The sequence below is a fragment of the Peromyscus californicus genome, unplaced genomic scaffold (genome assembly GCF_007827085.1).
Source record: "Peromyscus californicus insignis strain IS unplaced genomic scaffold, ASM782708v3 Scaffold_10__1_contigs__length_136768540, whole genome shotgun sequence".
Taxonomy (NCBI): domain Eukaryota; kingdom Metazoa; phylum Chordata; class Mammalia; order Rodentia; family Cricetidae; genus Peromyscus; species Peromyscus californicus.
In genome coordinates this window covers 18393257-18399525 of record NW_026294391.1, presented here as the reverse complement: position 1 = coordinate 18399525, position 6269 = coordinate 18393257, and the positions used below count along the sequence as shown (strand labels likewise).

Genomic DNA, 6269 nt, shown 5'->3' with positions numbered 1-6269 from the left:
CTGCTCTATGTAAAACAGAGAGGTTATTATATAGCTTTAAGAGAAAATTGTTTTTTATATACAAACCACTCAGGAATTATTAGAAATAATCTGGCTGTATTTTAAAAAATCATTGCAAAAAAATGAGACCTGAGATGAAGTAAATAACTGGTTCCCATTCTCATTTCCAGGTTCCTTCTAGATAGTAACTCTGATGTCAGCCATCACAGGGCCTTTGGCTCTTCTGCTTATGCTAATTGCTATTGGCTCTTGCATCAATGATGCTTTAACTAAATGATAATTCCTGTCTGGGTGCCATTAAGCTGATGTTTATTGGATCCAAATATAAACAGATACCCATCACAGAGTCAAGGATTTGACTCAGGATACAACTATAGGGGGGAATGTGAGAGCCAAAGTTACAGTTCAAGTTTTAATTACTATGCCTAAGAGATTCATGAAACAAAAATTTCTCTAATCTGGAAGCCTCTTGCTCAAGGACAGATAGTTGAAATGCTGGAGGCTACATGCCACATGTTTTTCACTCTCCTAAACAAGTTTGTTTGACCCATCTGCACCAGATGTACTTGATTGCATTGTGATCCAGAGGTTCACAGGCAGAAAATATGTCAGGATGTATGCTTGTCCTTGATTGGGTGTAGGCTGCAGGTACATCAGGATGTATGCTTACCCCTGATTGGACCTTGTGATGATATTTTGTTTGTGATCTAACAAATAAAGCTTGCCTGAAGATCAGAGTGCAGAGCTAAGCCTCTAGTTATCCATAGAAGCCAAGCAGTGGTGGCACACACCTATAATCCAGCACTCGGGAGGCAGAGGCAGACAGATCTCTGTGAGTTCAAGGCCACTCTGGGCTACACAAGATTGATCCAATCTAAAAGAGAAACAGAGCCAGGCAGTGGTGACACACACCTTTAATCCCAGCACCTGGGATCTCATGGCTTTGCTTCCAGTACTTGGGAGGCACACACACCTTTAACCCCAGCATTAGGGAGGTTGAGACAGGAAGTGATATGACTGGGTGGAAAAGGGAATATAAGGTGGGAGGAGACAAGGACTGAGAGCTCTTTCAGGCTGAGGATTTGGTAGAAGTAAGAACTCTAGTGTCTGGGTGCTCTGCTTCTCTGATCTTTTAGCATTTACCCCAATATCTGGCTCTGGGTTTTTATTAAGACCAATTAGGATTTGTGCTACAGGACCTGATGGGAAATACTTAAGCTAATGCAAAACTTGAATTGGGGCCATCTTGTGGAAACCCAGAGATGGATCTGGCCAGAGCCCATCCACCTGGCCAATATGTAATTAAAGCTTGCTTCAAAGTTGGCTTTAAATTGTGGTAGTGGTCTTATTCTTGATTGGTGGGATTACTGCAAGGATTTGGGGATTTCTTTTTAAACAGCTTCTTTCCTTTTTTTTCATTCTATTTTTCAGTGTGTGTGTGTTGTGGGGGACAACTTTGTGGAGTCTGTTCTGCTTTCCACCATATGGGTTCCTGCTTATCAGGATTGGGGGCAAGTGCCACTCAGCCATTCACCTGCCCAGGATTTGTTTCTTAAACATTTTTATGGATCTCATAAATTATAGTAGATATTTGATTCATGATTTCAAAATAAATTTCATATCTACAAAGACTTATCAGCATGTTAAAGAGATACTGGACAGTACATTATTGTATTTTGGAATGTGTTCATTGCTCAAAATCTGCCATCTAAGCCCTGGTATCCATGGAAACATAAGAATGTTTATAGTTATTTTTCTTATGGTTTGCAGTCACTAACATTTGTACTTAATAGAAAAGACAAAGAGGCAAGTATTTTTTATTTTCCATGTGGTTATTATTAATGACTTTCAATTTCAGAGGCCACAGAATGCCAGAGAAAACCATTGACATGTGATTAGGTGTGTGTAATGTAGTCCTGCTGAATATCATGTCAGGAAGTCCCATGTGTGACTACAGGAATCAGGGAGCTGTAGTCTTATCTGTATAGCTCCCTGAAGTTGAATGTGTGAATTAGCCTTTCTGTGTTGTTTCCTTATCTATAAAATGGGGATAATGATTGGGTGAGTATTGTTGAAGAGACAGAAATATCAAGTGGGCTAATACTCCTGAAGTGTTTAAATGACTCTCCAGATAATCCAAAGTTTGTGAGAGCCTATTAGTCAGCCCCTGTTCTGAACTGAAATATCTGCCTAATAGTATTTCTTTTATTCAAGGTACTTCCCTCTTCATGTGACACCCTCTATGGTCAACATTCCCTGCTACTTTGTAGTGCATTTGTAATTCTGCCACCTTCCAAATGGATCACTTCACCTACATAACAAAAAGGTAAAAATTTAAAATAAGTTGTATGGAGGTTTTCCAATTGGGTCTTTAAGAAATAAATACCTCTACTACTTAGGTTTCAGATCCAAGCATAAAACTCTGCCAAGGTAGCTCATTTATTTGGCACAACAGCATTTTCCACCTTGTTTCCAGTTCTGTTTCTTTTTTTTTTTTTTTCAATACAATTCAGTTCTACATATCAGCCACGGATTCCCTTGTTCTCCCCCCGTCCCGTCCCCCTCACCTTCCCCCCAGCCCCCCCCCATTCCCATCTCCTCCAGGGCAAAACCTTCCCCACAGACTGAGATCAACCTGGTAGACTCAGTCCAGGTAGGTCCAGTCCCCTCCTCCCAGGCCGAGCCAAGCAATCCTGCATAGGCCCCAGGTTTCAAACAGCCAACTCAGTGACCCGGTCCCACTGCCTGGATGCCTCCCAAACAGATCAAGCCAATCAACTGTCTCACCCATTCAGAGGGCCTGATCCAGTGGGGACCCCTCAGCCATTGGTTCATAGTTCATGCAGTTCTGTTTCAAGCACATTTTTTTCTGTAGTCTACTGCCTCAAACCTGCCTGGGCAAGCAAGGAAGAGGGTGTGGGCAGGGTGTTATCCAAGCCATCACCAATTGCAAACACAGCTTGCTGATGGAACTTTCCTAGTAGAACTGGCTTCACCCAGTTAGGAAGCACATTCCACAGAGACTTGTGGAACAGTAGGAAGCTGGTAGTAAAGCTTTCCTGACAAGGGGATTCAGTTTGTAGGCCCCTTAAACCTTCTGTATGAGCAATGACAGTGACAATGGCAATGACATTATCTACATGCCTAGTTACTAAAGGACATCACCTCCTTCCTTCTTACTAAATGAATCAGTGGGATCCCTCAGTGAGATTTTCTTACTTTCATTGTTGCTACATACAAAGATTGGAGTTGAAAAAAGATCTAAATAAGTTGCTTCATAGTGTTAATGTGAAGTGTAAATTTTGTGTCAATGAAGATATTTGCTCACCCAAAATACCTCAGTATACTTTATATATTGCACCTAAATAAAGCCAGTTATCTCAAGGTGGAATGTAGAGTAAGGAACAACTACAAAATGGACACATCAATGATTCCTCATCTTCTACAAATAGATTTTTTTTTTTGTGGGGAGTGAGCTCAGTTCCTCACACATGTTATTTAATTACTATACCACCAAGCTATATTCCCATCCAGCTACAAACAGATGTTTAAGGTTGTATTCACTCTGGCTTAAATTATAAAGTATCATGCATAGGTTTCTTTGGAAATGTGCACATTTTAGGAAAATACAAACAGGAATGGCAGTTTCTATTCCACCAATTGTTCTGCTTAGAGTTTCTATTTTTTGTGTGCAACTTTTATGTTCTTATCTCCTTGTATATTTAAAGAAGTCAAATGTGATTTTTTGGACATAAATGGGCATTCCCTGTATATTATTTTTCATTTTTCTTGTTTCTGCTAAGGTCATATACATTAATTCACTCTTTGTAATGGTCATGTGATATTCCACTACACTTTAGAAAAATCATAATTAAACTGAGCATTCCTCTGCTTTCTACACTCATTTACATTATTAATTTTTTCCATTTTGGAAATACTACTAAAATAAATATTACTTTATATATGATATTGTAAACTCTTATCTTACAATTAATTGCAGGAAATGAAATTCCTTGTCACAAAAATGTGAACGTTTCAACTTGTGAAAGATTGTGAGCACGGTCCTAACATACAGCACAATACCTAATTATCATATGGGCAGCAGGGAGAGAGCATCTGCAGGGATCTGTGTCAAAGGTCATGCTTGAGATAGGTCAGGCATCCAGGCTTAGGGACAGCTTCCAGATAAGGTCAGGCAGAGACCAGGAAGCACTGCTAGAGGAAGTAAGTCCTCCATTTGGTGCCAAGCTCAGAAAGCTGTCCAGGCATGGTAGACTGCAACCTTAAGAGAAGGGTACTCTAACAAAAGATTGCCAAATTGCTGTCTAAAACGTCTTATATTTGGCTAGTGATTAAGAGCACTGGCTACTCTTCCAGAGGACACTTGTTCCATTCTCAGCACCTACATGACAGCTCACAACCATTTAGAACTCCACTTCCAGGGGGTCCAATGTCCTCATCTGGCCTTCACACAGAAGAGGAGCACCAGACATGGATATGGTGCACAGACATACATGTAGGCAAATAATAAAATAATTTTTCAAACCATATAATGGGTGTTCCTGTCACAGTCATGGATTTCCAGGAGCTTTTCATTCTTTTTTTTAAGATTTATTTTATTTCAGATTATGTGTCTCTATGTCTATGTGTGGATATGTGCATGCAAGTGCAGGTCCTTATAAGAGGGCATCAGACCCCTTAGAGTTATAAACAATTATTAGTCACCCAATGTGAGTTCTGGGAACTGAAATTGGGTCCTAAGCAAGAACAGTACACTCTTAACCACTGAACTGTCCTCTCCAGTCCTTCCTATATTCTGACCTACAGTATTTAGATTATTTAAACACAATTTTGAGACAGGCAGGGGCAAGGTATGAGTACTTAGTGATTGTTAAACCATATTTCATTTTTGTTTTCCCGACTTCTGTTCCTGATTTGACTCTATGCTTCTTCAATCTCATCTTCAGATTTGTTGTAGTGAAGGAGTGGATCTTCAGACTGACTGGCTTCCTTTGCAGCCTTTTATCTCTGGGGCTTGGAATAATCCTCATAAGCAGCCGGTACTGGCGCCTCTGGGAATTCGATAATAAGGTGGTTCAGCTTGTGTACATTGGACTCTGGAAAGCTTATTACCATCAGGAGTTTTAACATCTCTGGTTCTGTGACCAGGGTTCTGGTGCACAGCCCTGTCAACTTGGATTGGACCATTTCACCTGAATTTTCGGTATGCACAGAACCTGATATTACTGTCAATTTTGATAAAACCTGTTGTCCTGGTTTTCAGCTCAGTGGCCATTAGAATCAACATTATCAAAGCTTCAATCCCTGAGGTTCAGATACTCTGCTACAAGTGCTGTGTCTTAATTCTGCTTCTCAGCAGCCTTTGCACAACTCTTTCTGTGACCTGGAACCAGGCAGAAGATCTTTATGGTGAAACTACTCTTGACTTTCCACCCACCTTTCCTGTTAGGAAAGAAGCGCTGATAAAGAAACACCATACTCATGTGTTCCCCATAGGGGTCCTGGCAGCCACCTTGTCACTCTTTGCTATGATTATGTTCCTCTTTGAGATCAGGTCATTGGAACGACAGAATAAGCTGAAGGCCTATCGTGCTTCCAAGCGGGCCCATCATAATGTCTGAAATGAGAGCTCTGCTGTTTGTAAAATATGCCAGGAGAATGCTTGAAGATATTTCCCATTCACATACAATACTCATGTAATCATCAACTTGCTCCAAATAAAACATTAACCTGGTTTCTGGGTGTCTTTCCAAAATAGGTATTCTCTGTGTTGCGGAATAATCTTCTTGTACACTGTGAAGATGTGTCATTCTGATTGGTTTAATAAAAAGCTGATTGCTACTTGGCCTTTTGGCTAAGATCAAGTGTAAAAAGCTGAATGACCAATAACTAGGCAAGATTTTCAGTCACATAGGGCTCTGGGAAGAAGAAGGAAGGGGGAGTCGCCAGCCAGGTGGAGAGGAAGGGAGCATGGGCATTACAAAGTAAAGTTAACTGAGCCATGTATAAGAACATAGATTAAAAGATATGTGTTAATTTAAGTTATAAGAGCTAATTAGAAACAAGCCTAAACTATTGATAGGCCAAGCTTTTATAACTAACAGTAAGTCTCTGTGTTGTTATTGGGGAGCCAGTGGTCCCAATGGTAAGGTCCAACTACAAATGGTGACACATGTGGGGCACATCTTTCCACATAAGACCTGAAAAAGCTTTTTGAAAGGTTCCAAACATACAAAAATGGAGCCACA

At 40.4% G+C, this 6269-nt stretch overlaps 1 pseudogene; it reads left to right on the top strand.

Annotated features, from left to right (window-relative positions):
- The first annotated feature begins 2053 nt into the window (after positions 1-2053).
- On the top strand, positions 2054-5642 carry LOC128113752 (uncharacterized; annotated as a pseudogene).
- Positions 5643-6269: the final 627 nt, after the last annotated feature.